The 25,602-nt window shown below is 43.6% G+C and overlaps 1 long non-coding RNA gene across 1 annotated transcript; it reads right to left on the reverse strand.

The window, feature by feature from the left end:
* Positions 1-10,795: 10,795 nt before the first annotated feature.
* LOC108315014 lies at positions 10,796-25,055 on the reverse strand. Its single transcript, XR_001829775.2, has 3 exons — positions 24,544-25,055; positions 11,865-12,174; positions 10,796-10,939 (listed from the first exon to the last, which is right to left on the reverse strand). It is a non-coding gene; the product is annotated as an uncharacterized LOC108315014 (long non-coding RNA).
* Positions 25,056-25,602: the final 547 nt, after the last annotated feature.

Raw genomic sequence — 25,602 nt, forward strand, 5'->3', positions numbered from 1 at the left:
ATGGCTACTAAGTGACTAACGGGTAGAAGCCTATGCTGCATGGACACCTGGACAAAGGGACGATTCACAACACAGGTAGGACAGCGCAGGATGGTGGGAGATTCCATTGTAATACTAGAATGATGTACAATTCAAAGCTTATGAATTGTTTATTTCTGGAATTCTTCATTTACTATTTTTGGTCCATATTTGATAGTAGATAACTGAAACTGTGAGAAGTGAAACCATGGGTGAGGATACTACTTTAATAAGAAATTAACTCTGTTGTGTTAGCCTGGGTTCCCCAGAAGGCAAAGCTGGAGACCATGGCTTACTGATACAACTTAATTCCAGGGAGCAGGCATGAGGAAGGATGGGAATGAGGCAGGGAGGAAGAGAGGAGAGATTAGGATGGGCTGGAGAGCTACCTTCCTCTGAGTAAGACGGACTGTATCATTTCATGAGATCATTCTCTTTGAGGATGTATAAACTGGGCCTCAGGACAGTCTACACTAAGGACAGAAAGGGAGAAGAATTTATCCAATGGTTTCTGTTTTTTCCCACCAGCCTCTGAAAGGTCTGAGCCACAAGTTCTTACTTCCCTTCGGTTTCCTGGCTGCATACATAGACACTGAGTGGAGTCCTTCAAAGTCCCAGGGCTCATCGGCACAGGTGCAGCCACTTTGTCTGTGCTCCTTTCAGGTCCTCAGCACACCCTATTTCCACACATGCTTTGTCTGTCTAGGGCAGCACCTGCAGCTGTCTGCTTGAGGCTTTCCCTGGTTGCAGGTGCATGAGAGGCCCTCATACCAAGGAGTTAACTCTCTGGGAGTTGAGAGTGGGTGTTTCAGTATGCCAGTGCCTTTGTCCCTTGGGTGAGCCAACCATGAAGCATGTGCCGTGTTAGTCTCCCAGAGGCGCGGAATGGGATTGAGTCTCAGTTATCCACTGCAACAACTGGCTCATAAACATACCCTTTGTTGTTTTTCTTCTCACCCTTGTCTTTCTTCCCTAGACCTTATCAATGTTCCTAGGTCACCTCCAAATTCTTATGTTGGTATCTGCTCCTGGGAGAACTCAACCTAAGGCAATAGAGAGGCCTTTGCAGAGGTGAGAGGCACACAGCACAGGCATGCAGTGAGTGCTGCCATATTGCACCTGTGTAAAGCTGCTCAGAGACCACAAAGAGCTGGTCACTGCAGTGACCACCGGGCAGAAGTCAGGTGAGGCTGAGAGGATCTGAAGTGGTACATGCAGGTTTCATATAGGTGTCTGATCCACCTGAGAGAAAACGGTAAAGTTCACAGATTTTATGTAGGCCCTGAGGAAGTATTCACTGTGTGGAGTGACTGTGCTCAGCATCATATGTGAGTTGATGCATCTAAGCCTTGCCATTTGTGAAATGGGTACTAGGATCATTATCCACATCTCACAAATGAGAAAACTGAAGCCCAGGTGGATTAAGTAAATGCCTAAGGTAATACAGCAAGAAAAGGGCAGAGGTAGGACTTGAACCCAAGGCAATTTACCTCCAGAAGCTGTGCCTTTAAGTTGATGGTTAAGGATAATGTGTCTTGATCGTTATTATGATAATAGCAGGCTTACCATGGCCAACAGAGACAGTCAGGCATCCTGTCCACTGACCTCTGACAAGACTCAGTTCCTTAGCTGAGTGGGGGTGGGTGTGAGTGTGAGTGGAGTTTGTGTGCTTATGTTCTGAGTGATGGGATTGAGGGAAAAAGGTTAAAATGTAGGACCATGTTCCCTGAAGTGTTATTCAAGGAAATAACCTCCCTCTCTTTTCAATCAAAGCAGAAGCTGGGTCTGAGTCTTGGGTCTTGGTTTGCGTCTTTTTTCCAGGACCTGAGGCTGTTTCTAAATGAGACTTTAACTTACTGACCATCAAATAAGCACAAAACAAAACAACTTTTTGATGAGTTAAGTGTAAATGAGTCAGAGGCAGACAGATTAAATTTTCCCTCAAATGCACATGGGTTAAAAAAATTATAGTCTCCAGAGAGGCTGGCTCCTTGAGGACTGAGCTTTTGCCAAGTCAGCACATTGGAGGAAGAGTCTGTGACTGTCTGCCAAACCCCAAGCGCCACTGGCCTCCTCGCCTTGGCTTCTTGCTGAACCCAGGAGGAATCCATCTTCCTAAATCCTTGCTGTCTGTCAGAACTGAGGGCCCATTTCTGTGCAAATGATTCATTGTTATAATTTGTGCCACCTCCTCACAGACTTAGGGACTTATTTTTTACATCAACTCCTATGTAGTATTTCAAAAGTCTCTTTTCTGTCCCTGTATCCCTCCTGCCCTTTTACCGTCTCTTTGCCAACAAATTCAAAACTGGAGTCAGCGACAGGCGTTCTTTGAGTCTAGCCCAGAATCTCACTCTGCCTCTGGCAGTAAATTTCTGACAGGTGCAGAGCAGGCAGGAGAAATGACAGCATCATGCAGAATGCAAGCAAATATGGCACTGTGAATCATCATTTCTCCTGCTAGGATCCGTCTGGGTTAGAGTGAAATCACCTTTTGGGACAGTTTTTGTTCTTTTACTTGATCAAAGAAATCACTTGTGGATATTATTCATCCTCCAATTCCTTTTTAAGAACACAACAATTAAAAAAGGATTAGAATAATTTTGAGTAGCTGGATACTTCTCATTCTAAGTTTTTGTGGTAAAAATGTGTTCTTCATTGCAGTGTGGCTATAAAAATGAAAGTGCAGCAGGACGATTGATGTGTCCCTGAACACTGGCTGCAGAGGGCAGTGGGATGACATTTACAGGGAGCATACATGCTGAATGATGGCTGAAAACTGAGTGCAAACTGGACTACCTAACCTTGATTTGTTAAATTGCAGCCAATTCTAGTTCCAAGGTGAGTGAAATGAACAATCCAGAGCCAGGAAAATAAACCTCTTCCCTTTACATTTTAACTCCAATGGATACAGTTTCCAAAATGGAGCCGCTGGCACCTGCCAATTCCTTTGTATTCGGCTTGGGTTTTAGTGAGCGCCCAGAGTATAGTTGTCTCTCACAAGTTCTTTGCTGAGTATCCAGATAATGCCTCAGAACTCCACTTGTAGAACCTCTGGCATCCCCACCTGCAGCATTCCAGAGGCCTCGTCCATTCAGGCGCTTTTTGTTCTATGGATCCTGGAAGGCGCTTCCATCTGAGAATGGAACAGATTTCAGAGAACATGCACATCAACCTGTTGAATGTTCTGCAGGGTTGGTGGCATACAATGGTTTAGAATGGTATCCATTTAATGGCTTGCATACAGCTCATGAGAGGATTCTGAAGTGCAGCCTGCTCTGATACTGAGCTGTGTGTGTGGAAGCCATGGTAAAGTTGAGCAGCAGATGGAAAACTCCACCAAACCTTTTATTGGCCATATGTCACTTTTGAGTGTTGGCCAACAAACTAAATTTGCAGCTAATATATAATGATTTAAACAGCAAAAAAGAGCAGCTGCACTTCGATTTCTGATGTCTTTTCTCCAGGCTCCCCGAGCTTGCTGGAGTTTCTTGAGCTTTTTTTCTTTAACCCTGTGCTGTCTCCCTGAATCTTCACCAGGTGGCACCATCTTCAGCACTATGGTATACACTGTCTCCAACTTTGCTGGCTTAGCTCCCTGCTGCTTCTTCCTTATGGGCCAAGTTTTCTGATGTTTTGTCATTATTATTATTATTCAGTTTGATAAGAAATACTACAAGGCACAAGACTCTGGTATTTTTGTACTTTCACCCACTTGGCTATTTTCCTTTTTTTTTTTTTGAGATGGAGTTTCACTCTTGTCACCCAGGCTGGAGTGCAATGGAGCGATCTTGGCTCACCGCAACCTCCGTCTCCTGGGTTCAGGCAATTCTCCTGCCTCAGCCTCCTGAGTAGCTGGGATTACAGGCATGTGCCACCATGCCCAGCTAATGTTTTGTATTTTTAGTAGAGACGGGGTTTCACCACGTTGACCAGGATGGTCTCGATCTCTTGACCTCGTGATCCACCCGCTTCGGCCTCCCAAAGTACTGGGATTACAGGCTTGAGCCACCGCGCCCGGCCTCTTCTTTTTTTTCAAATTTGTCATGGGCACAGGGCTCCCTGTAGTCTGTTTTGGGGTGTCAGGACTGGCCTTCTGCTCAGACTGTAGGGTTTGTCCTTAGGGTGGACTGTGGAAGGGCAGCTCATTCTGCTTTATGAGGACATGACCTGGGATAGAGCTCCCCTGGGAAACTCAGCTCTCTTACTGTCAGAATCATCTAGAAGGAAATGATTGATGTCAGAAATAAGGAGAACCGGCCGTCTCCTGGCTTTTAATTCTTTTCTAGCTCTTCCACCCAATGCAATTGAAGTGGCAAGTCTTCACTTCCAGCAGCCAATGAACATACTAGCTGGCCTAGTGCTTCCAGTCTCCTGGAAAAAGAGGCTCCTTATTACAAAGTGAGGGTTATGTGTTACTTTTGGGGTCAAAGTGCTGAAAACAGCTAGGAAACAAGTGGGGAACCATATGAATCTAAACTTGCATGTCTGCCAACCACTATCTCAGTAATTCAGTTTAGAAATATACGATTGCTGAGGTCATGTAATCATAAAATGGCTCTAAAGTTGTCATTGTAACCATCTCCAACTCTGGTTTCTGTCTATTAATTTTGCTGAAAAAGTCGGCCACCTCCGTAAGGTTATTCAAAAGACTTTGAACAGCATTGTGAATAAAAATTATAACAGAGTACATCAAACTCAATGATTTCTATAACATCTGGAGCAAAGCACATTAAATGAAGAGTAAAATGCACATTCATCATGGGTGTTTGGGTTTGTTTTCTGCCTTTATAAAGAAAGGACACAAGAAATATCTTTCCTGTAGGGATTTTTAGTTATCTGTTCCTGTGCTACACTGGACACCTCACAGAACTATAGCCTTGGTTTTTATATTTATAGGAGGTGATTCTCTTTTTAGGCCCGGATTAAGATTGTGTCCTGCGGCAACTTCACCTTGGGGAATTTGTCCTTCAGATAGAACCACTGCATGATATAATATGTGTACATGATTAATCATTTCATTCTTATTTATAAAAGCAGAAGATTGGAAACAACCCAAATGTTTATCAATAGAGGACAATCTTACAATACAACCATACATTAGAAAGAGCTCCACGACATTTGTTAGTGAAAGTCAGGTGCAGAACAGATTGGATAGCACACTATCTTTTAAATTCATGTAATATTTGTTTATATACACAAAAAGAAACTTTGAAAGGATACATACAGAAGCAAGCTGAGGGGACGGCAAGGACAGAGTCCATAGGAGAAAATAAACCATGTGCTTCTCAGCATCTCGGAATCTGGCTTTTGCGTTCATTGTTCCAAAGAAAATATTCCCTATTGGCTCACCTATCACGTCCTAAATGCCAATCATGAATTTCCTTGATAACCCTGACCACTGCTGACCACTTACTCCTTCACAGTGAGGCAGCTTCAGTGTAGAACAATGAAAAATTCTGCCATTCAAAATTCTGCAGCTCTGCTGGTGAGGGAGCCGTTATTTCTGAGCATGTGCTGTCTTTGCAGAGGTATCTCTTTTAATCATTACAATGGCCCTTTGAGAGAGGTACCATGGTTATCTCCATTTTCCAGATGAAGAAACTAAGGCTCATAGAGCTTAATTAACATGTCCTGAGCTATATAACTCCTAGGTGAAAGGGTCAAGATTGAGCCCCGGATGGCTAGTCCCCAGTGCAACTGTCTGAGCATTTTGTGAATGGGCAATGCAGCAGTGCTCCATTTACTGCTCTTGTCTTCTTTTCTGACCCTGCTCTGGCCTATTTCTTTCTCTCTTTTATTTTTATTTTTTTTCTGGAGCTGGAATTTCACCCTTGTTGCCCATGCTGGAGTGCAATAGCCTGATCTCAGCTCACCACAACCTCTGCCTTCTGGGTTCAAGTGATTCTTCTGCCTCAGCCTCCTGAGTAGCTAGGACTACAGCCATGCACCACCATGCCTGGGTAATTTTATATTTTTAGTAGGGACGGGGTTTCTCCGTGTTGGTCAGGCTGGTCTCGAACTCCTGACCTCAGCTGGTCCTCCCACCTCGGCCTCCCAGGCATGAGCCACCTGGCCTGCTCTGGCCTATTTCTTCCATTACTCTTGCTGCTTATATCCTAACTCTTTTATCAGCTCTTCTTTTCAAACAAAGCTGTCTCCAAGATCCCACCTTTGTCCTCCTCTCTGTAGTTACCCTTCCACTATCTCTGAAAAACTTTGACTCTCACCCAGTGGGTTTGCCTTCTGAGTCCATGTCTGTATTTTCAGATACTCATTTCCACCTGCTTGATGGACATTGCCACCTGGACCTGCTGTAACTGGAGGACCACTATTTCCCAAACCCAACAACTCATCTTCCTGCTCACAATTTGGTTCTTCTCCTTGTTTCCCTTTTTTGATAATACTACCCCTGAGACTTTTCATCCCTTAAATTCAAAACTTTAGAGAAGGTTTTGATTCCCTTTTTTTTTTTTCCCTTACTTCCAATTTCCAATAATTAAAATACTATGCTGTTTTGGGTTCCGCTGCCTTCTGCTGCTAATAACATCTTGCCTGGGAAGTGCTCTCCTAACTAACCATCTCCCCTGTGTGAGATGTTCTTCTCCTGTTATCTAACTAATAGTCCTTATACAGTATGCCACCCATGAGATCTATGTGAGGGAAACTTTCAGATGTGGAACACAGAAAAAGACTTTGTAAATGGACAAGCCAGGAGCATGAGTCATGGCAAACCTGCCAATACTCCTTAAATTATAAATTTAGTGGGACCCCAATGAAAATAGTAACAGGTTTTAAAAAATATTTTTCCGTGACCATAAAAGCTGAAGAGAGTTCTGATGGAAAAATAAGTATACTAGAATATCCAGGAAATTTCTGAAAAAGTAGAATAAAAAGAGAGAACTAGCCCAAATAGATATTGAAATTATTATAAAATGTTAGCCATTAATATACCTTAATAACTGTATATGAATAAACAGAATAGACATAATAGAATCAAACTGACCTCAAGACTTATGAGGATTTAGTAATTCTTAGATGTTGTGAATCTTTATCCGTGGGGAGAATTTTTACAATTCAATAAATGGTGCTGGGACAATTGGGTAGCCATCTGGGAAATAATAAACTTGTATCTCTCCTAACTCTCTATACCAAAGTGAGTGCCAGGTGGACTATCAACATGAAAATTAAACTATCAAAGTTCTAGGAAAATAATTCAAATTTTTAAACTGACCGTGGCATAGAGAAGGCCTTTCTAAGCATGATAAAAACAAAACATTTCTGCATGGTAGAAAACACTATACATAAAGTCAAATTCTAACCAGAGAAAAATATTTGTAACGAACATGTCAGACAGAGGGCATAATTTGTTAACATATAAAGAACTTCTATAAATCAATAGAAAAAAGATCAAAACTGTAATAGACAAATTGGCAAAGTACATGAGCCAATAGCTCACAAAAGAAAATACTAAGGGTATTTAGATATTTGAAAACATGCTTAGGATCCACAAGATAAGCAATTGTAAATTAAAACTGTACTTTTCAGCTTGTAGCCAAAGATGATTAAAATGTATTTTCAGTCACCTATTTTTGGCAAGATTATGAGGAAACAGACATTCATACTATATTATTATTTTGAGACAGGGTCTCATTCTGTCACCCAGGCTGGAGTGCTGTGGCACAATTTCAGCTTACTGCAATCTCCACCTTCCGGGTTCAAGTGATTCTCCCACGTCAGCTTCCTGAGTAGCTAGGTATTATAGGTGTACACCACCATCCCCAGATAATTTTTGTATTTTTTGGTAGAGACGGGGTTTTGCCATGTTGGCCAGGCTGGTCTTGAGCTCATGACCTCAGGTGATCTGACCACCTCATCCTCTCAAAGTGCTAGGATTACAGGTGCGAGCCACCATACCTGGCCCATACATATATTTTAGTTACATAAACAGAACAACCTCTAAAGAGGGAAATTTTTGAATATCATCAAAATTTTAAATTTACATACCTTTTCATGTATCAGTTGCATGTTTGAGAGTTTCTCCTACATCTCTATTTAAACTATGTCTGAAGAAATATAGAGATATTTGCTGCAGCACTACGTGTAACAGTATGTTTTATCAACTTAAAGAAGAAATGAAACAATCACAAGCATGGAGCCTGCCATGTTTACCATCTGCTTAAAGCCTCCCAGTTGATTTCTGCCAGCTAGGAAAGAGTTTTTGTAATCCGGCCCCAGCCTGCCCTTCCTCATGTCTTGCTTTCCTCTGCCCTCCCTAAGCTCAGGCCAAATGCCTACACTGTTTGCCCTGAACCTTCCCATCTCCATATCTCTTTGTGCTGATCCTGCTGCCTGGCTGGCCCTCTCTCCAGCCTTTCCCCTCTTCTTCATCTGCGTGAATACTAACCTGCCTCAGAGGCCACCTCTTTCTGAAGAAATCTGTCAACTCTGTGCAATTCCCCAAACCCAGCTGAAAATGGCCACCTCCTCTTAACTTGACATGATACTTTTTACCAAACTATTTTAATATAAATGATCTCAGATGCCATTAACTTATATTTTCTCCCAAGAATGAAAATATATTCATGTATTTTCTGATTTTAAGATATGGTATTGCACATACTTTTAAAAGTGGGAAATCTCAGGGCTCACCCCCATACATGTACATGTGTGTAATGTGAAGGTGTAGGTGTGCAGAAGAATAAAGAAAAAATAAATTTCCTGAAGTAGATTTCCAGGTCAAAGAATGTGCACATTTAAAACACTGATGTATGTTGCCAAACTGATCTCTGGAAAGATTCAGAATTCACTTACCAATAGTTATTGAGAACATAACATGTGCCAAGAACTATATGCTAGATATTTAGGCTACAATGGAGAGCAACACCAGATGTGGTCTCTGCTCCTGCACCAAATCAAATAAAAAGGATTTGATCTAGTTGGTGAATTCAAGGATGACTTCCTAGAAGAAGTGAAATTTCAGGTAAGGCCCAAAGGTTAAATAGGAGATAACTAGACTAACTGGAGTTAAGAGGCCTTCATTCAATGCCTGTACAAATGTGGCTGGACAGGGAGTTGAAGAAGGCATGGCTGGAGTAGAAATGAGGGGGAGTGTGGTGCAAGATGAGGCCAAAGATATATGTAGGGGCACACCACAGATGGATTTGTAGGTCTTGGGAAAGATCTCTCTGTGTTTCCAACAGCAAGGAGAGGTGTAAGCGAGGTTTAGGGATCACATTTGTATTTTGAAAGGATAAATTCGGCTGAGTAGAGAGAACTGATGAACAGAGGCGAGAATGAAGACAGGTTGACAAGGTAGGAGGGTACTGCAGCAGTCCAATTGACAGATGATAACAGCTTAAACTAGTCTGAATTGCAGGCTGTGATGCACAGATTGGACTAGGATAGTCAAAGGAGACATACAGAAGAGCAGATCATTTTATGATTTTACCAATTTATACTACTATCAGAAATGGATATCATTGATCAATTTTGACATTGTCAATGGTGTTTGTTTATGTGTGTGTTTAAAATACACTATGTTGTACATAGTACCTATAATTTATAGTATGTATAAAAATATGTAAAGTTTTTCCTTTGATAATTGCTAGGGTTGAGTATCTTTTCATATTTCATTGACCACTTTGTTTCTATTTATCTCTTTTTTTGAATTATCTCTACAGAGCCTTTGTCTGTTTACTTACTGGGGCTTATGTTCTTTTTCTGTTTTGGGATGCAGTCCAGGATCTCACATTGCATTTAATTATCATGTCTTTGCTGTTGCCACTGATTGATGATAGTTTCTCAGGTGTGTGCCTTTTTATTAATGATTTGAATAAACTCTTGTTATATTGATGCAGGGCAGCCCTTGGCAAGAATCCAAGTGCAAAATCAAGGCAATCTTAAAGCAATTTTAAAAGATGACGATCTGTGACATATGTTGCCAATATTATTTTTCCAGTTTGTCTTTTTGTTTGTTTACCTTGTTTTAAGAATGTTTGTGTGTGTGTTCATGTGTGATATAATTGCCAAATGAATCAATCTTTTCCTTTATTATTTCTAGCTTTGGTATAATGCTTAAAAGTCCTCCCTGTTCCAAGGTTACGGTGAGTTATCCTCTATTGCTTTTACAACCATCATTTTTTCAGGTCATATCAAATACAATGCAAAACAGACATCTTTACCCTATTCCTCTAGTCTTCCCCCTCCACCCCATGCCTCTAATTTTGCCAGATGGGGCAATAAAATGCAGTGCTGAGGTGGCACTTATGGCATAAATTCAGCAATGTCAATTCTTGCTCTACAGCCCTCCTCTGAACTGCTTTGACTGCAAAAGACCTAACTTCGGTCCTGACAAAGTTCTTTCCTGCACCAATGCTACTTTTTAATTGCCCAACCAATTCTACCTAATCATAAGTTCCCTGAAGTCAGGAACCAGATCTATTTTATTGTGTGCAGTACTCATGTGGCTGAGCCCTTTTTTAACAGCCTCTGCCGACATAACATTCCAATGCATTATTCCCATGAGAAAAACACAAACCTTCATCACATTGATGAAAACGTAGATATTCTCAAAGTGGTGTGAGGCAGTCATTGGAAGGTCTATCATAAATCACACAGCAAGACATTCAAATTTCTACATGGGGAAGTATTTTTGCTCACTGTATCCTTTCCAATCTCTCTCCAGCAAGAGTAAAAAGCTTACTCAGCAAAATTAACACCCCCAGAAAAGCCTAGTAAGAACAAGATATTTTTCTTCAAACTTCCCTTAAGGATTTCAGTTCATCACGACTGTAATCTCCTGATGTTTTTATTAGAAAACTTTGTGCATGCCAGAGAGTCAATAAGTACTCCTGAGAATCAGCGAATTGGTTGGTAATCCTGTCCTGATACTTGACTTATGTAGTGTCTTTGTTGGAATCTAGGAGATAAACAAGACTATTTTCTTTTCTAACTGCTTCTTGTTTTCCTTTTACAGAAAGAATTAGGACTCTATTGAAAGCTTACCACCATTATATGGGCTATCAGGTCAAGTTAATTATAATAAGGATCCATCTTAAATTCTCATCTTAAATTCTTTGCTGAAGCAGCATTTTCTTAAGTGGTCCCTTAGCACAGACCCAGAGGACAATATTATTGCAAAGTGAGTGGATGGACTAGAGGAGCTAAAAATAAGGAGTTCACCTTTCTGTCTTGGGTGGCCAGACAGATCCAAATCTATTTGGAACAAAGCCTCGTGCTAAAAGCCAACAGTTCTCAAAGGAGAAATGATCTCTTCCCTGAGGAGTGGGAAGGAGAAAGGAGTTGAGATGCTAGTGCAACACTGGACATAGTAGATGTGAACAATTTTGGTTCTAAGGAGCAAGCCATGTGCATAGAGGCAGCTGTTTTACTTCAGTTGACCTGATGCCACACCAGAGTTTGATTTCAGTAAGAGCCATGGGACATATGAATCTCAACTGAGCACAGGGAACAAAATGGAAGTCAAGTTCGAGTTATTAAAGGACTGATGTCTCAGCACTTAATGCCACCCTAATGGTGAGTTGCATAATTTTCCCTCTTTTCCTCTTTACTTTCATTTCCTAATGACCCGCCCTGCTTTCTGGTTCCTTTTCAGCCTTAATTCACCTATAACAAGTTCACCTTAGATGAAGCTATCTTTTGTTGGCGATGTGGCCTGAGGCAAATCACTTTCTCTCTTTTAGCATCATCCTAAGACAGTAAGGAAAACAATGAGCGATAATGGGGGTAGAGCAATCAGCATGGTACTGGGTACCCAGCAGGTGTGCCTGTGATTTGTATTAAGGAAACCCCAGTTTTCCAGCTGTCAAGATACCTCAGCCTACCTCTTTTTCTTGGGCCATTGGAAGGGAGATTCCTCAAGCAACATGGACAACAAGAGGCATCCTCCTTTCTGATTCCTGGCCACAGCAGCGTTCTCAGCATTTAGATTTCTTGCCCATTCCGAAAGCCGGGGTGATGGCTCCCTCGTATCTCTTTAGATGCCACAGCCCATGAGTTATGGCTTCCGCTGACCTCTCTGCAGGGTAGGACGATGAGCTGGCAACAGCTGTGGGAGCCGCAGTAAAGAGCCCGCAGAATCAGAGCTGCAGCTGGGTTAATGACACTGTGGCATTGGGGTGGCTGTCTTGAGGACTATAAAAAAAGAAAGGAGAAAGAAAAACAAGGAAAAAAATCTCAAACCTCAAAACAAAGACAGATGTTTTGACTTAGGAAAAGAACATAAAGAGATATCAGTTTAGATATTTGTTTTCCTAACAGCAAATCGATACTTAATTGGGTTACAATAAATGGGAGAGTGTTTTATATTTACAACAAAATTAACTCAAAAAGGAAATAAAAATTCAGTCCTCTCTATTCTTCCATTTCCCCCTTTCTTTCTTCATTTTCCTCTCTGTTCCTCCAATGCAAAAATAAAACAAAACAAAAACTCCCCTGCTCGGAATTATTCTGTGAGAATGAGGTGGGCTCTCCCAGAGATGTGGTGGATGTAATCTATATATGGGAATCTTGGAAATTCCACCCCTCAACTTTTTCTGCTAAGTATACTTGAATCTGACAGTGGCAGAGACCTCAGTTAATTAATTAATTTAATTTTATTTTTTGAGACAAGGTCTGGCCCTGTTGCCTAGGCTAAAGTGCAGTGGCACAATCTTGGCTCACTACAACCTCCTGCTCCCAGGTTCAAGCATTTCTTGTGCCTCAGCCTCCCGAGTAGCTGGGACTACAGGTGTACACAACCACACCCAGCTTCTTTTTGTATTTTTAGTAGAGATGGGATTTCACCCTGTTGCCCAGGCTGGTCTTGAACTCCTGAGCTGAAGTGATCCACCCACTGGGGCCTCCCAAAGTTCTGGGATTACAGGCGTGAGCCACCGCACCCAGCCAACCTCAGTTAATTTAAATTTGAGTTTAGCATGCTAATGATGCCTAGCAATGTAAGGAGAGAAGGATGATCACCTGTGTCTGCAAATACTCAAGCCCTAGACTGGGATTAATGAGACATAGGTTTTAGTTCTGAGTCAAACCCTCAACTGACATATTACTTTGGGAAAAATAACTCAACTTCTCGAGGACTCCATTTTCTACTGTCTTTTCCTCATCTAAAGTTCAAAGTCTATGTCTTGGGGAAGGCTTCCGTGTGTGGTGATGTAGGTTAGATGCCTATACTGGGGAAAGGTATGACTTGACGTCCAGCCTTTGTTCCTCTTGCCAAGACTCTGCCTTCCCAGAGGGAGCACGTTTTGAAATAGGCACAAAGCGCCTATGTGGCAGCTCTGACCTCGATTATGGGCCTGAGAAAATGTCCTCCCTAAAGTGGGGCAGAGATGAACAATAGGAGAGGCATTTTTGAGAGACTAGGAGCTGAAAGCCAATTGATGTGGCTATGCCTGTGGGGTGATCAAGAGTGATTACAAGACAAGGGATGTCTGCAGGAGGCAAGATGAAGAGTTTGGGAGGCTGGACAGGAGGCTGAACATCTAGAGTTTGAGGGAACCCAGGCAGGGGTCTGAAGAAGACACAGTAAGTATCCCTTCTCCTCAATTCAATAATACATGGAGAAACCAGACAGGACTGCACAGCCCACTGACTACAGAGTTATGACAGATGCTAGGCTGCGGCTGAGGATAGAGGCGGTCGTTATAGGGGAATGGAGTTGGAGAGAGGCTGGGAGAAGGTGGAAATAGAGTAGAACATGAGAATAAAACAGACTCAAAGCCTATGCTTTGTAATAAGTCTCTTGAGACTGATGGTTTTAAAAAGAGGAGTTCCCCTGCACAAGTTCTCTCTTTGCCTGCTGCCATCCATGTAAGACATGACCTGCTCTTCCCTGCCTTCCACCATGATTGTGAGGCTTCCTCAGCTACATGGAACTGCAAATCCAATTAAACCTGTTCCTTTTGTGAATTGTCCAGTCTTGGTATGTCTTTATCAGCAAAGTGAAAATACGCTAATACAGGCTGGCATCATTTTTTTTACTGAGCAAATGAGAAATACATTCAGCAGAGGTATATGACCTACCCAAGGTCACAGAGCTGGGAGTCAAACCAGACTGTTTTCCTGCTATGCCTTAATCCTCCTCATGACCATATGCACACTCACTCCTGGACCTGCCTTCATTTTCTAGAACTCCAAACTTATTATTTCACAGAACAGAATTCTATTCTTTGTAGCTATCTCTTGTAACTTCAAAGAAAACAAGTCATTGGAACAGATATACTCAAAGAAGCTCACCTTTGGCAAATACTGTCAAGTTAAGGTTTGTAAGCCACAAAAGAAAATCAAGTAAAATGATATTATTTTGTTTCTTTAAATCCATAAAACCAAAAATCTCCAGTGAACCAGAAAATCTCTCTACAAAAATCATTAAGTTAAAAATAAACTTTAAAAATTGACTGACAATCAACAAGAAAAATAGAAATTTTAAGACCTTCAGACTAGAGCAGTAATTATATTATTGATCCAAAGGATTAAGGCAAAGAGGAGGAACTTGGGGAGAGAGTATGACTAATGATTGCTGCCCTTTAGCTGGGAACTTTGAGGTGTGATGGATGATTAAGTTTTGGAACCCCAGGAGGAAGCCACTCTCTCCCTACCCCCAATCCCACCTTAAAGAAGTTTGTTCAACAGACTATACCCCAAAGCAGTTTTGCTAGCAACTTCTAATGTGGCCAGTATGATAGAATAAAGTACTTTATAAGCTGTGATGAGCTTTACAAAAACAAGTACTGTCTTCGTCCTGGAGGCTAGAACTTAGGTTTTTACCATGTTTGTATCCTTCGAATACTTGGACTCAGTAAGTATTTGCTGAATTGAAAAATCAAATAGCCTATCAACAACATCCTTCTGATATTACTTCTAAATGAAAGGATTTGGTCGGGCATGGGGAGAGGTAAGGGAGGCAGTCATTTACTGTGTATTTGCAGGCTTAACACTGTTTCCAGGGCTTTGGTACATCCTGTTCTGCTGTAAGGAACTCTACAGAAACAGAGTACTGCTATAGAGAGGCAGTATGGAGGAGGTGACCTTGACATCCCCTTCTACAGCCTAGATTCTGGGATTGTAGATGCATAAAGGTTCTCCGGGTGACCCCATGTGGCTTTCCCTTTACTTGCTCACTGCCACCCTCGGCTGATGGCCCCACTGAGCTGTCTCTTCATTTCAGCTCCTAGAAACTCAGGCCTCACTTGATTTCTATCATCTGGTCCTTGGAATTTTCCTTCCCAAATCATAAGTATCTCCACAGAAGGTACACTGGAGTAGTTTTTTTCTTTTTTTTAGATTACTCTTGATAGTAGATTCCAGTCACTCATTTATTCAGCAGGTATTAGTGCTCACTTACTAGGTGCCAGAAACTCTATTACTCAAGGTCTAGTTCTGAACAACACAGACAAGTACCTCTCCTCATGGACGCTGTATGCTAGTGTGTGGGAGAAGGACACTGGAGAGTGAGCTCCTTTGTGACTGGCCTCCACCTCCCTACTCCACCACCAGACAGACTTTGCAATAGGAAAGAACATAGCAGCATGTCTGTAAGGTCCAGGAAGGCAACAGAGGTGGCAACGAGAACTTCACTCTCAATAATTTTATTAACTTTGTGTTTATATGGTTTTTAGGACCCGTTACATTCTGACTAGCCAGGGGACTGGGCTGCTTGTGGAGATGGTCATGCTGAGTAGCAGAAACTGCTCCCAGCCATGTCTGCCTCCCAGCCTATTACTGAATTACCTTTGCACTTTCAGTCTGCTTCTTAGTAGAAAGTGTGCAGCATAAACAAATTGACTCTGATACTCACTGCAACTATTAGGATTGGAACTTAGGGAAGAAATTCTGCTACTTTGACTTCAAAGTGTGCCCTGGTGTGAACCTGTCTGCCAGGGCATTTTCTTCTCTCTGTAGAACAGTGTAGTATGGCTAGCTAGAAGCATCAGATCTCGGTTGTGTACTTGGGGCTCCTATGGACTCTTTTGAGGGCTGGGGATGGAGCAAGGCTTTTCTCTGCTCCAGGAGCACAATGAGAATGCTCTGCCTCCTAAAGCAGAGCTCTTGCCCCCTCTGCCCTGGCTTTTTGCGAATAGCTTTCAGGGAGGGCACAGCTTCCACTGAAGCTCTTGTCTTTGTGGGCTTGCAGGAATGTGCTTAGTGAGAGACTACCCAACCCTCCAAAGAGCTCTGGTGAAAAGAACTGACAAATTCATGTGTATTAGTCTGTTCTCATGCTGCTAATAAAGATATACCTGAAACTGGGTACTTTATAAAGAAAAGAGGTTCAATTGACTCACTGTTCTACATGGCTGGGGAGGCCTCACAATCATGGCGGAAGGTGAATGAGGAGCAAAGCCGTGGTTTACGTGGTGGAAGGCAAGAAAGCGCCTACAGAAGAACTCCCCAGAAGGGTAACCTTCTAAGGAGGGCCGATTAGAGCACACAGTTCAAAGAAGTCAGGTCCGGCATGGCTGAGGCCCGAACAATACCCTCAGCACCCGGGCCTCCCCTCCCCTAACCCATCTTCCATTGTAGGAGAATGCTTGTAAGTTTGTGAGACCTGCCACTATTCGGGTCCTGGAACCGGTTTAACTATGATATTCTAGATGGAAAAGCTGCCCCGTAGAGAGAGACAATCCTAAGCAAGACAAATTATAAACCAAATACAAAGTCTCAAAGCCTTCAGCTTCTGAATTTCCCCCAAAATGTTTTACCAATTTAAGACTGGCTCCACTGAGAACTTGAACCGGCCACTTTGCAGTTGCAGGCCCTACACCTTAGCAGACTGTGCAAACAGGCCACTTGCCTCAAGGGAAGAGAGAAAGCTTTCTTACGCCGCATTTTGAATGAGAATGCTGCACCCTGAAGCCGTGTGGCCTGCCCAAAGCCAGGTCGGGCTGAAAGCCATCAGCCGCCTGCTTTCCCTCAGCTGCTTCAGCGAGTTAAAAAGCTGCTTGCCGGGTCTGTTTAAAAGCTGCATTCGCAGCTGCTGCTGGGCCTGCGGTGAGTTCCCCAGCCCCCGCGGCTTTCGGCAGCCATGTTGACCCCGCCAGAACCTGTGGTTCGGCCACTCCCCAAGCTGCTGCCCACACAAGGACCCGCGTCTGGCAGGTGAACGTCCTGGGAAGGCTTTTTACCCTGCTGCCTGGGACTGGAGAACGCGGGAGAGACCTTCCAGAACTGTGCGCCAGGCTGCCGAGCTCCCCATCCCTCGCAGGCTCCGGCTGTACCTCGCCCCGCCCCGCTGCTTTTCTCTGGCCGACCTCTGCGCAGGCGCTGGGTTGCGCCCCCGGGGCTGGGCTTTTCCAAGGAGTGGAACAGTTGGGTGCTCACCCTTTCCACCCACCCGGCTCCTGCTGGTTTTGGTCCCAGAGATAATATCTGAAGGATAGAGAAGGAGAGGGAAAGCAAAGAGAGAGCTTGGAGGTAAAACACTGCGCTTTTCATTGTGGCTGGCCCGCGCCACTTAAGACGGGCTGGGCTGCAGCTGCTGCTCGGGTTCCCGAAGCCCCGCCTGACTGCGGCTGCTTCAGGTGTTCTTAAAGAGACGGGACAGAATGAGGCTGGTTTTACTGACGGTTTTGAAGTCTTCTTCCCTGGGTCTACCCCTCTTCTGGCTGTACCCCCTTTGGTGTACCCCTCTCCTGGTGTACCCCACTCCTGGCTGGCTCGCCAAAATGTAATTTTGGGGTTAGGGGTTCAGGGTGCCCTCAGCTCCCCTGAAAGAACCTTTCTCCAGGTTCTTGGTCTCCTGCCCTCCCAAGAATGAGAGAGGGGAGCACGGTGCAGTAAATGCTGTACTCAAAAGTGTTTGTAGAAAGTCATTTATTTAGGGAGAGAAACAGCAGAAGGAGAGAGAAACAGCTAACTCTCACGCTGAGTGAGAGAATCCAGAAAGATGGAATCCAGGAGAGGAAAGCAGCTTCCACACTGAGTGGAAGGGAATATAGAGAGATGGCGTTTAGGAGGGGAAGACAGGCTTCCATGAGAGTGTGGAAGGGGACTCCAGAGGGGAAATCCAGGAGAGAGAAAAACAGCTTCCACGAGAGTGTTTGTGAAAGGGGACTCAAACATGGAGTCCGCAGGGGTGTGGAAGAAGGGGGCTTTTAACCTGGAAGGAACCCCCACCTTCTCCAAGACCCCTGGCCAATGAAAGGAGTTCCTTAGAACTTCCGCTGGAGTGATTGACTTTTAGTTTCTTCCCGTGCTTGCAAATTCAAACATAAACCGTTAAATCTCCCGGATGGAGAGGGATGGGAGGTGGGCATGGTGCTGGGAAATTCTTGCCCTTAAAACTACGCCCCCTGGTGGACCTGGAAAGAGAACACATTCCCTCAGTACCTGAGCCCTGGGATAACTCCAGCCAAATTACAAATCTTATTTTTAGGAGCTCTTGAACGAGCCTGACCTGGGTTACCAAAACTAGTTTGAGAGGAGACTTCACAGCCTACCCAGCTCCCAAGGAGCTTGAGTCATTTGGCCAAAGATTTGAGAACTTTGAAAGATTATTTCATCCACTACCAAAATAAACTAATCAAAATAACTCTTTGAAGCTACCTAAAATCCATTCTGGAACAAGACAAGTTTATAAATACAAAACATAATTAAAGAACTGTTTTTTAGTAGTGGGGGAGTATGGAGAGTATAAAAATTCAAGATTCACCTTTGCATAACAAGAATGTATCTTGTAGGCTTTGTCCATTTCCTTGTCTGTTGGCTGTTTATGTGTACATTGTCTTCTAATAGATAGAATTCTGCCTGCCTTTTCCCCTTCTCCTGTTTTTCCGCTGAAGTGGGGAGGGAAATAACCAAGACACAAAGGAGCAAAGCCAAACACTACAAAACATTAATAGAATATTCTCTCCAAATGAGATTTTTAAAGAGGCACTTTAAATGCAGCAAAGACCTAAGCACCAACATCAATGTTCCTGTAAGCAGAAAATAAAATCTACAGATAAAGTTTTAGTGGAAGGTGTATCATTTTACTTCATTAATATTTATACTCTGAACTCATAGGTGCAATTGCAGTGAACTTCATGGGACGAATTTGCTCTTCGGAGGCAAACAACAGCCCTAGACCAGCCTAATAAACATTCAAAAACACCATCCTTACTGGGCACAGGTGTTTTCCAATTGCCGCCAGTGCTGATGTTTAGTGGGCTAGAGCTCCAAGCACTGTCATAATTCGTGCTCTGGCTTTGCATCCTACATGCCACTGGAATGAAATGGGCAATTCATTCTGTCTCTGTGTTGGAGAAGATAAGGTTGAGATTCTCCTAGCAATATACCTGTATTCTAGTTTACCATATTTGTGGTCAGAATGATACTCCTCCCAGCCTCCCCTAACTATTCAAGGACAGGTTAACTGTGAGAAACGTGCTTGAAAGTCTCCTCCTAGTCTATTCCTCTTGAGCTGGTTTCTGACCCTCAGCCTGAGCACCTGGTGAGATCCTTTAACTTGTACTCCAGTGACCTTCTCTTGGCAGGTGCAAAGTGGTTAGACAGCATATATATCCCACCTGGAAGCAGGATCATTTTGTTTTTTGAGAAACTGACCTGGCCCTGTAGAGGATGGCTGGGCTATAGGAAATGATAGCTTGTGTTTACATGGCACTTTAATACTTTTAGAGAATGTATATAACTCATCGTTTCACTCAACCCTTATGCTGGCATTCCCATTTTGCCCAATGCATTGAGATTGACTTTTTCACTTTTCAGGATCACAACAACACTGGACTTTTGGTCTCAAGCCTCCTGTTGCTCCTTTCATTCCACAGCTACTCTGAAGATAAATGGAGGATCATTTTGAATTCGCAAGGGAATCACCTCCCCATTTAAAATTCCTTATGGTTATGTGGAGGTGAGGCCAGCAGATGAGAATATCCAGCTTAGAGAGAAGGGGAAGGAACCCAAAGGAAAACCAAGGATTTCGGCAGAACATATTTGAATGGGAAGAAATCCTCAAGATGCCCTAGAGGAGGGAACCATAAGAATTGTAGCTGAGAAGCTGGAGAAGTATCTGACCCAGGTAAGTAAGATTTGGTTTAATCTCTTGATTCTGATTGCTTAATTCTGGGACTGTTTGCTGTCAGGTCTGCACAATCAGTTGGCCTAAGGAGATAAGGGACCTGTTTAACATCAGAAAGAAAAAATAGCATATTCTCTGGCAGAAGCATTAATTTTTCTCAGCTAATAGACAAAGAAGGTAGAGCAGAGGGGAGGACGCTGTACGGCTCTGCCACCTTCCCCTGTGTGACTGGACCAACCACTGACTTCCCCAGAGCCTGGGCTTCCTCATCTCCCCTGCCACACTGAGGATGAAGTGTGCTGATGTGGAGAGCACTGTGAAAAGCACTGCAAGGGGTGGGCATAAGCCTGGCTTCGTCATATGCCAGAGGCCTCCAGCCCAGGGAGTAGAATAACTCACAGAACAGAAAGGGGCTCAAAGCATGGGCTTTGGAGACAGATTTGCTAGGGTCACATCTGATGCTGCTAGCTCCTTGGGCGAGGGCCTTACTCCCTCTGTGCCTCTGTTTTTTCCTCTGTTAAATGGGGATGATACAGTGAATGCGTGGATCAAATGAGTAGCACTAACTGTTGACAACCGTGCTTGGCACGCAGTCTGCATTCAGTAGACGGTGATAGTAGTTACTATGATTAGGAATGCCACTACTACTGTATTTTCTGTGATGGCCTTGTGACCCAGTCTTATATGTCCAGACTCTTCCGTATCAAAAGCTTCTAGGTGTTTATAGTTCCTAGACCCAACCCCAGATCTACTAAATCAAGATATCTGTGGCAGGAGCCTGGGAGTCTGTATTTAACGAAATGCCCTGAGCAGGTCTGAAATTTGGTGTGTGGAGCAAATTCCTCAGACATCCAATTTAGGATGAATCTTCCAACACTTAGGCCCACTGCCCACATCTTACTCTGCCACCATAAAGGCCTCTATTTTCTCACCTTTGTGTGAGGAATCGCTGTGTCCTCTGAGTACATGTGGACTCCTTATGTCCTGGCTGTGTCCAGCTATCCCCACTGCCCGAAAACTTTCTTACCCTCCCACGGTGAGCTTCCCTAGTCTGGCCATATACGAATGTTACACATTTTATCTTCCTCCAAGTCTTCTCCATCTGTGCCCCTCATCCAGCAGCTTTTCTCTGGCAGCAGAGCTAGTGATGGGGACTTTCCATAGGTCTGTTTCCTAGCCAGTCTGAAATCCCCTTTCAGTGGAAATTTGGTTCCAGTTGTGAGAAACTAGGGGGCTTTGATTCATGTGACCAGCTGGTGTTTCCTCATCCAGGAATGGCTGGGGTGTGAGTGAGGAGATGATCTTATTCCCTTGGTCGTCAGATACTGTGCTTACCCTCACAGCCTCCGATACCTCCTGGGCCTGAATCACATGGCAGAGCTTCCTCCCTCCATGTCTTGTTCAAGCTCTTTCCCTGTGTTTGGTCCAGCTCCCCCAGACTGCTCTGTTGCCACTTTGCTCTTTCCACCATCACTGCCCACACAGGATGTGGGTCCCCTCCCTGATGCCTTTGTTTAGGGATTGAAACAGCCCCACCTAATCACCCTCTTTATTCTGGCTGTCCCAACCAGGCTTCCTGGGCACAGCCCTCCACTTGAGGCAGTGTGGCCCTCCCCACTGGTGAGAGAGAGTTCTGTGAGTCTGGACTCACAGATGCCCCATGGTGACGGAGGTCAGACACAAAGCTTGGGGCCAGAGCCTAGCCCCAAATGGCAGACCTCCATGGAGACACAGGAACTGGCCAAGTGGCAGCCAAGTAGCAAACATTCCTGGTGTTTGCCACCCCCTGGGGCTCACCACATGTGCTGTTAGGTCACTCATTTGACCTGCTTTGTTAGCAGATCCTGTCTTCCTCCCTGACGCCCTTGCCTTGCTCTGTCCTCTGCTACAACCAGGATGAGGATGGAAGGCTGGCAGTGGTTGCAGGGCATTGTGACTTTTGGGGTGTGATATTCAGTACCCTGTTGTGGTGCAGGGAAGCCCGCAAGGCCTGGAGCCATGACTGGGAAGGTCCTCTGGACCCCCAAATGTTCCTTTCTGCCAGGGCAGGGAGAGGGCAGGGGGAAGGCACGGGTGATGGTGCTAGCCTTTAGGACTAGTCATTAACATTTTTTGGTATAGAGTCTATTCCTTCTCCAATCATCAAAGCTGTTTTGTGCAGGGACAGATGTATGACTTACACTTTAATATATTCTTTCATTCGGTGAGTATTCACTTAGAACATACGTTGCCTGGGGACTTGGAGTGGAGGTGCTGGGAACAAGGTCCGGTGATGTGAAGGAGATAAGCCATAGCTTACACAGTGCCTGGGCTTGGGCAGGCCTCAGAGAATCGCTCTTAAATAGGATCAGGCAACCCTCATATAAGAAAATTAGAGGCCATGTAGAGGCTAAAGGCTCAGAAAATCTTCCTTGCCTGCAGCATCTGGGGAGGTCTGAAGGTAGAGAGAGCACTGTGGTTGCCTTTGAAGGACAGGTGGGCCCTGTGGCCAGACAGGGGAGGTGAGAACTGTGCAGTGAGTCAGCTGGCGCAGACGCAGGGAGATGGGACGCTTTCTGGCATGTTCCAGATGTGAAGTGTTCTGTTTGCCTAAACCCTGGGGTTTCTAAAGGGGAATAGTGAGTAAAAAGTTTGTAAAGACTGGCCAAGACAAGTCTGTGGAAGTCTTTAGCCATCAGACAGGGGGCTTTGAGTTGACTTGGTCAAGTAGGAACCACTGGAGTCTATCTTTAGTAGACAGATGAGTGAATGTGACAACAAATTGTGCTTTAGGAAGGTGAATCATATCTTCTAGACCAGGAAAACCATCAACATAACAGCTTAGGAGGAAAAGGATGGTGGTGGTGTGAAAAGAAATGAAGAGATGAGAGATCAAGGGTGTCCTGAGGAAACTGCAGGATTTGGCAACTTGGTGGGGACTCTTTGGGGGAAAAAAGGCAGCTGAGATATCAAGAAGTCATTTTGTGCTTCTATATACAGATTTCTGTGGCCTGGAAAGGTTAGTTCAGTATCCCTAGACATTTATTAGTGCTTACTGTGTATCTCATGTAAGAGGAACAAAGGCAAACAAAACACAACACTTGCTCCAAATGGAAAAGGGCTTTACAGGAGACCCCAGGCTGGCCCACACTACTCTCTTGGCAAAGAAAAGCAGAGATGGCCGAATGTTTCATTCAGTATCCTCTCTGTAGTATGGATGAAGGGGTCCAGGTTCATGTGCTCCCTGTGTGGATAGCTTGGTGACTTTGTTTTTCTTTGTTTCCCTCCACAGCTATTTCTCTTGCCCCTAACATGAGGTGTGAGTAGGAGACTGCCCCTGCTCTACTCCCCAGCCTTAAGCCCCCAGGGAATCCCAGTGTTTGAGGATAATCAGAGGAGCCAAAAAGAACCACAAGGGCCAAATAAGGAAGGGAGACACAAAACAAGAGCTAAGGGATTGAAAGGAGGCCTCAGTGGGGAAAGGAGCTGAGGGGCAGACACAGGGGAAGTAGGGGAAGCCTTCCTGGGGAGAGAAACTGGGAGACTAAATGTGAGGAGGCCAGGAACACAGGGCGTGCTTGGGGAATGTACATGGTCTTGTCCAAAGAGTGTAGGCTGATCAGAGCCTTGTTTACAGCAAATATTTTGTTTTGTTTTGTTAATGAAGTCAAGAATAACAGCTGGAAATCTAATTAAGTGGTTTAGAAGTTGTGGTTTAGTTGTTTTCTGTTATACAATGTTCTGGGTTTCTTGTTGGGCCTAGAAGCCATCCCAGCTTGTTAGCCAATTGTCAAGAGGTCATTGATGAGGCAACTTCTCCATTCCAGCCCATAAACATAACTGCTGGGCTTTGATTTTTGGCAATAACTTATCCTTGTGGAGAGGATTTTAATTACTCAGTGTCCAAGAAGTAGAAATCTCACTGCTTTCCTTATGAGGTCTGTTTAGGAACAGCGAAATGTGTGGGTGACAAGACATACGTGAATATATATAGAAATCGCCAAGTTTCATAAATATATTCATGGAAAATCAAATGGTTAAGGCCAGGACCAGGTGAAAGTTAGTCTTTTGTCCTCTTTTATTTCATCATCCTTCTTCCCTTTCAAACAGCAACTGGAAATATTTTGACAACCAGATCTTTTTCGTTCTAAATAAAAAGACAAGAAGGACCACCCAAGAGTAAGAAGAATAATGAATTTAATTACCACCAGTAAATTACGAGTAATTCTCTTGGTAACATTATGCGTTAGTATGATTAAAGTAAATATAAGAATAGATTTTTTTTTTCCTTTTTGGCAGAGCATGGTATGGTGATGGTGGTTGGAGTTGGAGAGTTGATTTTAAAACAAAAATTTTAATAAATCCAGGAGAGTCAAATCCCAGACATGTCTCCAAGCATGATGTGTTGGACTTGGTACCTGATGGCTTTCAGACTTGCTACCTGATGGCTTTTCCCTAGAGCTGATGTAACAAATAGGTGGTTTAAAAGCAACAGAAATTTCTTTACTCACAGTTTTGGAGATGGAAGTGTGAAATCAAGGTATTTCTGGACCACATTCTTCCCCCTGAAGTCCTTCAAGGGAGAATCCTTCCTTGTCTCTTTCAGTTCCCAGTAGTTCCAGGCATTCCTTGACTGAAGGCTGCATAACCATAATCTCTGCTTCCATGTCGACATGGCTGTCTGACTTGTGTGTCTCAATGTCTGAACTCTTCCTCTGCCTTTTTCTTTTAAGGACATCTGCCACTGGGTTAAGTCCAGGATGATTTCTGAGCTCCTTAGCTTAATTCAATCTGCAAACACCCTTTTTCCAAATCAGGTCATATTTACAGGTTCGGGGGATTAGGACACAGGAGCATCATTTCAGGGGCCACTATTCAACGCACAATGAGAAGATGCATTCTTTGCTAGCATGAGAATGTGCCCCTGGATGTTCAATAAATCTTTGTTGATGGACTGGTGGCCTTTAGTAGAGCAGGGTTTAACTGGATTCAGTGTGAGGCAACTGGAGGGTGTAGCAAGTCTCTGTAAATAAACTGCATTTGGAATAAAAGAGGTTATGTAATTTACAGGATGGATAGATTAAATTCATTTTACTAAGCACAGTATTTTCTGAAACCCTATCAAAAGCTTTCCTGATAGGCTCTGAGGCTGAAAATCTGAGATCCCCAATGAAAGTTATCCATGTGATATTTTGTTATTCATAACATGTTTTGTTGTTTCTTCTTGTCATTATTGTTTTTATCCTTAAAAATAGAACATTTTGAATTGATCCCATTGGACATTTGAAATGCTTAGAGCTCCAAAATACTGACATGCTGTGGAATAAAATAAGTACGTTTTAAAGCAAGTCTCCCTGAAATAAATGGAAGACAGCCTAGTAAATAATACATATCTAAGAGTTGTTTAAGAATACTTAAAGGGACCCACATGGGTCAGAGTTCTTTCTTTCTTTTTTTTCAAAGGGAGATATTAAGACATAGGGTAGCCAGGGCCATAAATGTGAAGTCAGTTCCCTAAACAATAACTGCAGAGAGTCCCTTTTCTCTTTCTGTCACTGAGAAACACAGCC

The sequence above is a fragment of the Cebus imitator genome, unplaced genomic scaffold, assembly GCF_001604975.1.
Source record: "Cebus imitator isolate Cc_AM_T3 unplaced genomic scaffold, Cebus_imitator-1.0 Scaffold9, whole genome shotgun sequence".
Classification (NCBI taxonomy): Eukaryota; Metazoa; Chordata; class Mammalia; order Primates; family Cebidae; genus Cebus; species Cebus imitator.